This window comes from Corythoichthys intestinalis, unplaced genomic scaffold (assembly GCF_030265065.1).
Source record: "Corythoichthys intestinalis isolate RoL2023-P3 unplaced genomic scaffold, ASM3026506v1 HiC_scaffold_24, whole genome shotgun sequence".
Taxonomy (NCBI): domain Eukaryota; kingdom Metazoa; phylum Chordata; class Actinopteri; order Syngnathiformes; family Syngnathidae; genus Corythoichthys; species Corythoichthys intestinalis.
Window position 1 is genome coordinate 5,884,637 of NW_026651593.1, and position 10,907 is coordinate 5,895,543.

Sequence of the window (10,907 nt, forward strand, 5' to 3'; positions counted from 1 at the left end):
TTTCCTAAAACAAAATTTTCAAATGTAACTACTAGATTGTGATACAATACACTAATGGGTGAAGTTTGGTTGACTTCTGCGCAGCGGTTTGGGAGTTAACATCAAAATTACATTTCTCGGCCATATCGCATAGATCTCACTGTGAAAAGGCTTAAATGACTTTTTTAATTAAGTTTAATGATTGCGCTCAAACCAAATGTCCTAGAACGAAATTTTCAAATGTAACTACTAGAATGTGATACAATACACTATTGGGTGAAGTTTAGTTGACTTCTGCGCAGCGGTTTGGGAGTTAACATCAAAATTACATTTCTCGGCCATATCGCATAGTTCTCACTGTGAAAAGGCTTAAATGGCTTTTTTGACCTAAGTTTGAGGATTGCGCTCAAATCAAATGTCCTAGAACCAAATTTCCACATGTAACTACTAGATTGTGATACAATACACTAATGGGTGAAGTTTGGTTGACTTCTGCGCAGCGGTTTGGGAGTTAACATCAAAATTACATTTCTCGGCCATATCGCATAGATCTCACTGTGAAAAGGCTTAAATGACTTTTTTAATTAAGTTTGATGATTGCGCTCAAACAAAATTTCCTAGAACAAAATTTTCAAATGTAACTACTAGATTGTGATACAATACACTATTGGGTGAAGTTTGGTTGACTTCTGCGCAGCGGTTTGGGAGTTAACATCAAAATTACATTTCTCGGCCATATCGCATAGATCTCACTGTGAAAAGGCTTAAATGACTTTTTTATTTAAGTTTGATGATTGCGTTCAAACAAAATGTCCTAGAACAAAATTTTCAAATGTAACTACTAGATTGTGATACAATACACTATTGGGTGAAGTTTGGTTGACTTCTGCGCAGCGGTTTGGGAGTTAACATCAAAATTACATTTCTCGGCCATATCGCATAGATCTCACTGTGAAAAGGCTTAAATGGCTTTTTTGACCTAAGTTTAAAGATTGCGCTCAAACCAAATGTCCTAGAACGAAATTTTCAAATGTAACTACTAGATTGTGATACAATACACTAATGGGTGAAGTTTGGTTGACTTCTGCGCAGCGGTTTGGGAGTTAACATCAAAATTACATTTCTCGGCCATATCGCATAGATCTCACTGTGAAAAGGCTTAAATGGCTTTTTTGACTTAAGTTTGAGGATTGCGCTCAAATCAAATGTCCTATAACCAAATTTCCACATGTAACTACTAGATTGTGATACAATACACTAATGGGTGAAGTTTGGTTGACTTCTGCGCAGCGGTTTGGGAGTGAACATCAAAATTACATTTCTCGGCCATATCGCATAGATCTCACTGTGAAAAGGCTTAAATGACTTTTTTAATTAAGTTTGATGATTGCGCTCAAACAAAATTTCCTAAAACAAAATTTTCAAATGTAACTACTAGATTGTGATACAATACACTAATGGGTGAAGTTTGGTTGACTTCTGCGCAGCGGTTTGGGAGTTAACATCAAAATTACATTTCTCGGCCATATCGCATAGATCTCACTGTGAAAAGGCTTAAATGACTTTTTTTAATTAAGTTTAATGATTGCGCTCAAACCAAATGTCCTAGAACGAAATTTTCAAATGTAACTACTAGAATGTGATACAATACACTATTGGGTGAAGTTTAGTTGACTTCTGCGCAGCGGTTTGGGAGTTAACATCAAAATTACATTTCTCGGCCATATCGCATAGATCTCACTGTGAAAAGGCTTAAATGGATTTTTTGACCTAAGTTTGAGGATTGCGCTCAAATCAAATGTCCTAGAACCAAATTTCCACATGTAACTACTAGATTGTGATACAATACACTAATGGGTGAAGTTTGGTTTACTTCTGCGCAGCGGTTTGGGAGTTAACATCAAAATTACATTTCTCGGCCATATCGCATAGATCTCACTGTGAAAAGGCTTAAATGGCTTTTTTGACCTAAGTTTAATAATTGCGCTCAAACCAAATGTCCTAGAACGAAATTTTAAAATGTAACTACTAGAATGTGATACAATACACTATTGGGTGAAGTTTGGTTGACTTCTGCGCAGCGGTTTGGGAGTTAACATCAAAATTACATTTCTCGGCCATATCGCATAGATCTCACTGTGAAAAGGCTTAAATTGCTTTTTTGACCTAAGTTTGAGGATTGCGCTCAAATCAAATGTCCTAGAACCAAATTTCCACATGTAACTACTAGATTGTGATACAATACACTAATGGGTGAAGTTTGGTTTACTTCTGCGCAGCGGTTTGGGAGTTAACATCAAAATTACATTTCTCGGCCATATCGCATAGATCTCACTGTGAAAAGGCTTAAATGACTTTTTAAATTAAGTTTGATGATTGCGTTCAAACAAAATGTCCTAGAACAAAATTTCAAATGTAACTACTAGATTGTGATACAATACACTAATGGGTGAAGTTTGGTTGACTTCTGCGCAGCGGTTTGGGAGTTAACATCAAAATTACATTTCTCGGCCATATCGCATAGATCTCACTGTGAAAAGGCTTAAATGGCTTTTTTGACTTAAGTTTGAGGATTGCGCTCAAATCAAATGTCCTATAACCAAATTTCCACATGTAACTACTAGATTGTGATACAATACACTAATGGGTGAAGTTTGGTTGACTTCTGCGCAGCGGTTTGGGAGTGAACATCAAAATTACATTTCTCGGCCATATCGCATAGATCTCACTGTGAAAAGGCTTAAATGACTTTTTTAATTAAGTTTGATGATTGCGCTCAAACAAAATTTCCTAAAACAAAATTTTCAAATGTAACTACTAGATTGTGATACAATACACTAATGGGTGAAGTTTGGTTGACTTCTGCGCAGCGGTTTGGGAGTTAACATCAAAATTACATTTCTCGGCCATATCGCATAGATCTCACTGTGAAAAGGCTTAAATGACTTTTTTAATTAAGTTTAATGATTGCGCTCAAACCAAATGTCCTAGAACGAAATTTTCAAATGTAACTACTAGAATGTGATACAATACACTATTGGGTGAAGTTTAGTTGACTTCTGCGCAGCGGTTTGGGAGTTAACATCAAAATTACATTTCTCGGCCATATCGCATAGTTCTCACTGTGAAAAGGCTTAAATGGCTTTTTTGACCTAAGTTTGAGGATTGCGCTCAAATCAAATGTCCTAGAACCAAATTTCCACATGTAACTACTAGATTGTGATACAATACACTAATGGGTGAAGTTTGGTTGACTTCTGCGCAGCGGTTTGGGAGTTAACATCAAAATTACATTTCTCGGCCATATCGCATAGATCTCACTGTGAAAAGGCTTAAATGACTTTTTTAATTAAGTTTGATGATTGCGCTCAAACAAAATTTCCTAGAACAAAATTTTCAAATGTAACTACTAGATTGTGATACAATACACTATTGGGTGAAGTTTGGTTGACTTCTGCGCAGCGGTTTGGGAGTTAACATCAAAATTACATTTCTCGGCCATATCGCATAGATCTCACTGTGAAAAGGCTTAAATGACTTTTTTAATTAAGTTTGATGATTGCGTTCAAACAAAATGTCCTAGAACAAAATTTTCAAATGTAACTACTAGATTGTGATACAATACACTATTGGGTGAAGTTTGGTTGACTTCTGCGCAGCGGTTTGGGAGTGAACATCAAAATTACATTTCTCGGCCATATCGCATAGATCTCACTGTGAAAAGGCTTAAATGACTTTTTTTAATTAAGTTTGAAGATTGCGCTCAAATCAAATGTCCTAGAACAAAATTTCAAATGTAACTACTAGATTGTGATACAATACACTAATGGGTGAAGTTTGGTTGACTTCTGCGCAGCGGTTTGGGAGTTAACATCAAAATTACATTTCTCGGCCATATCGCATAGATCTCACTGTGAAAAGGCTTAAATGGCTTTTTTGACTTAAGTTTGAGGATTGCGCTCAAATCAAATGTCCTATAACCAAATTTCCACATGTAACTACTAGATTGTGATACAATACACTAATGGGTGAAGTTTGGTTGACTTCTGCGCAGCGGTTTGGGAGTGAACATCAAAATTACATTTCTCGGCCATATCGCATAGATCTCACTGTGAAAAGGCTTAAATGACTTTTTTAATTAAGTTTGATGATTGCGCTCAAACAAAATTTCCTAAAACAAAATTTTCAAATGTAACTACTAGATTGTGATACAATACACTAATGGGTGAAGTTTGGTTGACTTCTGCGCAGCGGTTTGGGAGTTAACATCAAAATTACATTTCTCGGCCATATCGCATAGATCTCACTGTGAAAAGGCTTAAATGACTTTTTTAATTAAGTTTAATGATTGCGCTCAAACCAAATGTCCTAGAACGAAATTTTCAAATGTAACTACTAGAATGTGATACAATACACTATTGGGTGAAGTTTAGTTGACTTCTGCGCAGCGGTTTGGGAGTTAACATCAAAATTACATTTCTCGGCCATATCGCATAGTTCTCACTGTGAAAAGGCTTAAATGGCTTTTTTGACCTAAGTTTGAGGATTGCGCTCAAATCAAATGTCCTAGAACCAAATTTCCACATGTAACTACTAGATTGTGATACAATACACTAATGGGTGAAGTTTGGTTGACTTCTGCGCAGCGGTTTGGGAGTTAACATCAAAATTACATTTCTCGGCCATATCGCATAGATCTCACTGTGAAAAGGCTTAAATGACTTTTTTAATTAAGTTTGATGATTGCGCTCAAACAAAATTTCCTAGAACAAAATTTTCAAATGTAACTACTAGATTGTGATACAATACACTATTGGGTGAAGTTTGGTTGACTTCTGCGCAGCGGTTTGGGAGTTAACATCAAAATTACATTTCTCGGCCATATCGCATAGATCTCACTGTGAAAAGGCTTAAATGACTTTTTTATTTAAGTTTGATGATTGCGTTCAAACAAAATGTCCTAGAACAAAATTTTCAAATGTAACTACTAGATTGTGATACAATACACTATTGGGTGAAGTTTGGTTGACTTCTGCGCAGCGGTTTGGGAGTTAACATCAAAATTACATTTCTCGGCCATATCGCATAGATCTCACTGTGAAAAGGCTTAAATGGCTTTTTTGACCTAAGTTTAAAGATTGCGCTCAAACCAAATGTCCTAGAACGAAATTTTCAAATGTAACTACTAGATTGTGATACAATACACTAATGGGTGAAGTTTGGTTGACTTCTGCGCAGCGGTTTGGGAGTTAACATCAAAATTACATTTCTCGGCCATATCGCATAGATCTCACTGTGAAAAGGCTTAAATGGCTTTTTTGACTTAAGTTTGAGGATTGCGCTCAAATCAAATGTCCTATAACCAAATTTCCACATGTAACTACTAGATTGTGATACAATACACTAATGGGTGAAGTTTGGTTGACTTCTGCGCAGCGGTTTGGGAGTGAACATCAAAATTACATTTCTCGGCCATATCGCATAGATCTCACTGTGAAAAGGCTTAAATGACTTTTTTAATTAAGTTTGATGATTGCGCTCAAACAAAATTTCCTAAAACAAAATTTTCAAATGTAACTACTAGATTGTGATACAATACACTAATGGGTGAAGTTTGGTTGACTTCTGCGCAGCGGTTTGGGAGTTAACATCAAAATTACATTTCTCGGCCATATCGCATAGATCTCACTGTGAAAAGGCTTAAATGACTTTTTTTAATTAAGTTTAATGATTGCGCTCAAACCAAATGTCCTAGAACGAAATTTTCAAATGTAACTACTAGAATGTGATACAATACACTATTGGGTGAAGTTTAGTTGACTTCTGCGCAGCGGTTTGGGAGTTAACATCAAAATTACATTTCTCGGCCATATCGCATAGATCTCACTGTGAAAAGGCTTAAATGGATTTTTTGACCTAAGTTTGAGGATTGCGCTCAAATCAAATGTCCTAGAACCAAATTTCCACATGTAACTACTAGATTGTGATACAATACACTAATGGGTGAAGTTTGGTTTACTTCTGCGCAGCGGTTTGGGAGTTAACATCAAAATTACATTTCTCGGCCATATCGCATAGATCTCACTGTGAAAAGGCTTAAATGGCTTTTTTGACCTAAGTTTAATAATTGCGCTCAAACCAAATGTCCTAGAACGAAATTTTAAAATGTAACTACTAGAATGTGATACAATACACTATTGGGTGAAGTTTGGTTGACTTCTGCGCAGCGGTTTGGGAGTTAACATCAAAATTACATTTCTCGGCCATATCGCATAGATCTCACTGTGAAAAGGCTTAAATTGCTTTTTTGACCTAAGTTTGAGGATTGCGCTCAAATCAAATGTCCTAGAACCAAATTTCCACATGTAACTACTAGATTGTGATACAATACACTAATGGGTGAAGTTTGGTTTACTTCTGCGCAGCGGTTTGGGAGTTAACATCAAAATTACATTTCTCGGCCATATCGCATAGATCTCACTGTGAAAAGGCTTAAATGACTTTTTAAATTAAGTTTGATGATTGCGTTCAAACAAAATGTCCTAGAACAAAATTTTCAAATGTAACTACTAGATTGTGATACAATACACTATTGGGTGAAGTTTGGTTGACTTCTGCGCAGCGGTTTGGGAGTTAACATCAAAATTACATTTCTCGGCCATATCGCATAGATCTCACTGTGAAAAGGCTTAAATGGCTTTTTTGACCTAAGTTTGAGGATTGCGCTCAAACCAAATGTCCTAGAACGAAATTTTAAAATGTAACTACTAGAATGTGATACAATACACTAATGGGTGAAGTTTGGTTGACTTCTGCGCAGCGGTTTGGGAGTTAACATCAAAATTACATTTCTCGGCCATATCGCATAGATCTCACTGTGAAAAGGCTTAAATGACTTTTTTAATTAAGTTTGATGATTGCGCTCAAACAAAATTTCCTAGAACAAAATTTTCAAATGTAACTACTAGATTGTGATACAATACACTATTGGGTGAAGTTTGGTTGACTTCTGCGCAGCGGTTTGGGAGTTAACATCAAAATTACATTTCTCGGCCATATCGCATAGATCTCACTGTGAAAAGGCTTAAATGACTTTTTTAATTAAGTTTGATGATTGCGTTCAAACAAAATGTCCTAGAACAAAATTTTCAAATGTAACTACTAGATTGTGATACAATACACTATTGGGTGAAGTTTGGTTTACTTCTGCGCAGCGGTTTGGGAGTTAACATCAAAATTACATTTCTCGGCCATATCGCATAGATCTCACTGTGAAAAGGCTTAAATGGCTTTTTTGACCTAAGTTTAATAATTGCGCTCAAACGAAATGTCCTAGAACGAAATTTTAAAATGTAACTACTAGAATGTGATACAATACACTATTGGGTGAAGTTTGGTTGACTTCTGCGCAGCGGTTTGGGAGTTAACATCAAAATTACATTTCTCGGCCATATCGCATAGATCTCACTGTGAAAAGGCTTAAATGGCTTTTTTGACCTAAGTTTGAGGATTGCGCTCAAATCAAATGTCCTAGAACCAAATTTCCACATGTAACTACTAGATTGTGATACAATACACTAATGGGTGAAGTTTGGTTTACTTCTGCGCAGCGGTTTGGGAGTTAACATCAAAATTACATTTCTCGGCCATATCGCATAGATCTCACTGTGAAAAGGCTTAAATGACTTTTTAAATTAAGTTTGATGATTGCGTTCAAACAAAATGTCCTAGAACAAAATTTTCAAATGTAACTACTAGATTGTGATACAATACACTATTGGGTGAAGTTTGGTTGACTTCTGCGCAGCGGTTTGGGAGTTAACATCAAAATTACATTTCTCGGCCATATCGCATAGATCTCACTGTGAAAAGGCTTAAATGGCTTTTTTGACCTAAGTTTGAGGATTGCGCTCAAACCAAATGTCCTAGAACGAAATTTTAAAATGTAACTACTAGAATGTGATACAATACACTAATGGGTGAAGTTTGGTTGACTTCTGCGCAGCGGTTTGGGAGTTAACATCAAAATTACATTTCTCGGCCATATCGCATAGATCTCACTGTGAAAAGGCTTAAATGACTTTTTTAATTAAGTTTGATGATTGCGCTCAAACAAAATTTCCTAGAACAAAATTTTCAAATGTAACTACTAGATTGTGATACAATACACTATTGGGTGAAGTTTGGTTGACTTCTGCGCAGCGGTTTGGGAGTTAACATCAAAATTACATTTCTCGGCCATATCGCATAGATCTCACTGTGAAAAGGCTTAAATGACTTTTTTAATTAAGTTTGATGATTGCGTTCAAACAAAATGTCCTAGAACAAAATTTTCAAATGTAACTACTAGATTGTGATACAATACACTATTGGGTGAAGTTTGGTTGACTTCTGCGCAGCGGTTTGGGAGTTAACATCAAAATTACATTTCTCGGCCATATCGCATAGATCTCACTGTGAAAAGGCTTAAATGGCTTTTTTGACCTAAGTTTAAAGATTGCGCTCAAACCAAATGTCCTAGAACGAAATTTTCAAATGTAACTACTAGATTGTGATACAATACACTAATGGGTGAAGTTTGGTTGACTTCTGCGCAGCGGTTTGGGAGTTAACATCAAAATTACATTTCTCGGCCATATCGCATAGATCTCACTGTGAAAAGGCTTAAATGGCTTTTTTGACTTAAGTTTGAGGATTGCGCTCAAATCAAATGTCCTATAACCAAATTTCCACATGTAACTACTAGATTGTGATACAATACACTAATGGGTGAAGTTTGGTTGACTTCTGCGCAGCGGTTTGGGAGTGAACATCAAAATTACATTTCTCGGCCATATCGCATAGATCTCACTGTGAAAAGGCTTAAATGACTTTTTTAATTAAGTTTGATGATTGCGCTCAAACAAAATTTCCTAAAACAAAATTTTCAAATGTAACTACTAGATTGTGATACAATACACTAATGGGTGAAGTTTGGTTGACTTCTGCGCAGCGGTTTGGGAGTTAACATCAAAATTACATTTCTCGGCCATATCGCATAGATCTCACTGTGAAAAGGCTTAAATGGCTTTTTTGACCTAAGTTTGAGGATTGCGCTCAAATCAAATGTCCAATAACCAAATTTCCACATGTAACTACTAGATTGTGATACAATACCCTAATGGGTGAAGTTTGGTTGACTTCTGCGCAGCGGTTTGGGAGTTAACATCAAAATTACATTTCTCGGCCATATCGCATAGATCTCACTGTGAAAAGGCTTAAATGACTTTTTTAATTAAGTTTAATGATTGCGCTCAAACCAAATGTCCTAGAACGAAATTTTCAAATGTAACTACTAGAATGTGATACAATACACTATTGGGTGAAGTTTAGTTGACTTCTGCGCAGCGGTTTGGGAGTTAACATCAAAATTACATTTCTCGGCCATATCGCATAGATCTCACTGTGAAAAGGCTTAAATGGATTTTTTGACCTAAGTTTGAGGATTGCGCTCAAATCAAATGTCCTAGAACCAAATTTCCACATGTAACTACTAGATTGTGATACAATACACTAATGGGTGAAGTTTGGTTTACTTCTGCGCAGCGGTTTGGGAGTTAACATCAAAATTACATTTCTCGGCCATATCGCATAGATCTCACTGTGAAAAGGCTTAAATGGCTTTTTTGACCTAAGTTTAATAATTGCGCTCAAACCAAATGTCCTAGAACGAAATTTTAAAATGTAACTACTAGAATGTGATACAATACACTATTGGGTGAAGTTTGGTTGACTTCTGCGCAGCGGTTTGGGAGTTAACATCAAAATTACATTTCTCGGCCATATCGCATAGATCTCACTGTGAAAAGGCTTAAATGGCTTTTTTGACCTAAGTTTGAGGATTGCGCTCAAATCAAATGTCCTAGAACCAAATTTCCACATGTAACTACTAGATTGTGATACAATACACTAATGGGTGAAGTTTGGTTTACTTCTGCGCAGCGGTTTGGGAGTTAACATCAAAATTACATTTCTCGGCCATATCGCATAGATCTCACTGTGAAAAGGCTTAAATTACTTTTTAAATTAAGTTTGATGATTGCGTTCAAACAAAATGTCCTAGAACAAAATTTTCAAATGTAACTACTAGATTGTGATACAATACACTATTGGGTGAAGTTTGGTTGACTTCTGCGCAGCGGTTTGGGAGTTAACATCAAAATTACATTTCTCGGCCATATCGCATAGATCTCACTGTGAAAAGGCTTAAATGGCTTTTTTGACCTAAGTTTGAGGATTGCGCTCAAACCAAATGTCCTAGAACGAAATTTTAAAATGTAACTACTAGAATGTGATACAATACACTAATGGGTGAAGTTTGGTTGACTTCTGCGCAGCGGTTTGGGAGTTAACATCAAAATTACATTTCTCGGCCATATCGCATAGATCTCACTGTGAAAAGGCTTAAATGACTTTTTTAATTAAGTTTGATGATTGCGCTCAAACAAAATTTCCTAGAACAAAATTTTCTAATGTAACTACTAGATTGTGATACAATACACTATTGGGTGAAGTTTGGTTGACTTCTGCGCAGCGGTTTGGGAGTTAACATCAAAATTACATTTCTCGGCCATATCGCATAGATCTCACTGTGAAAAGGCTTAAATGACTTTTTTAATTAAGTTTGATGATTGCGTTCAAACAAAATGTCCTAGAACAAAATTTTCAAATGTAACTACTAGATTGTGATACAATACACTATTGGGTGAAGTTTGGTTTACTTCTGCGCAGCGGTTTGGGAGTTAACATCAAAATTACATTTCTCGGCCATATCGCATAGATCTCACTGTGAAAAGGCTTAAATGGCTTTTTTGACCTAAGTTTAATAATTGCGCTCAAACGAAATGTCCTAGAACGAAATTTTAAAATGTAACTACTAGAATGTGATA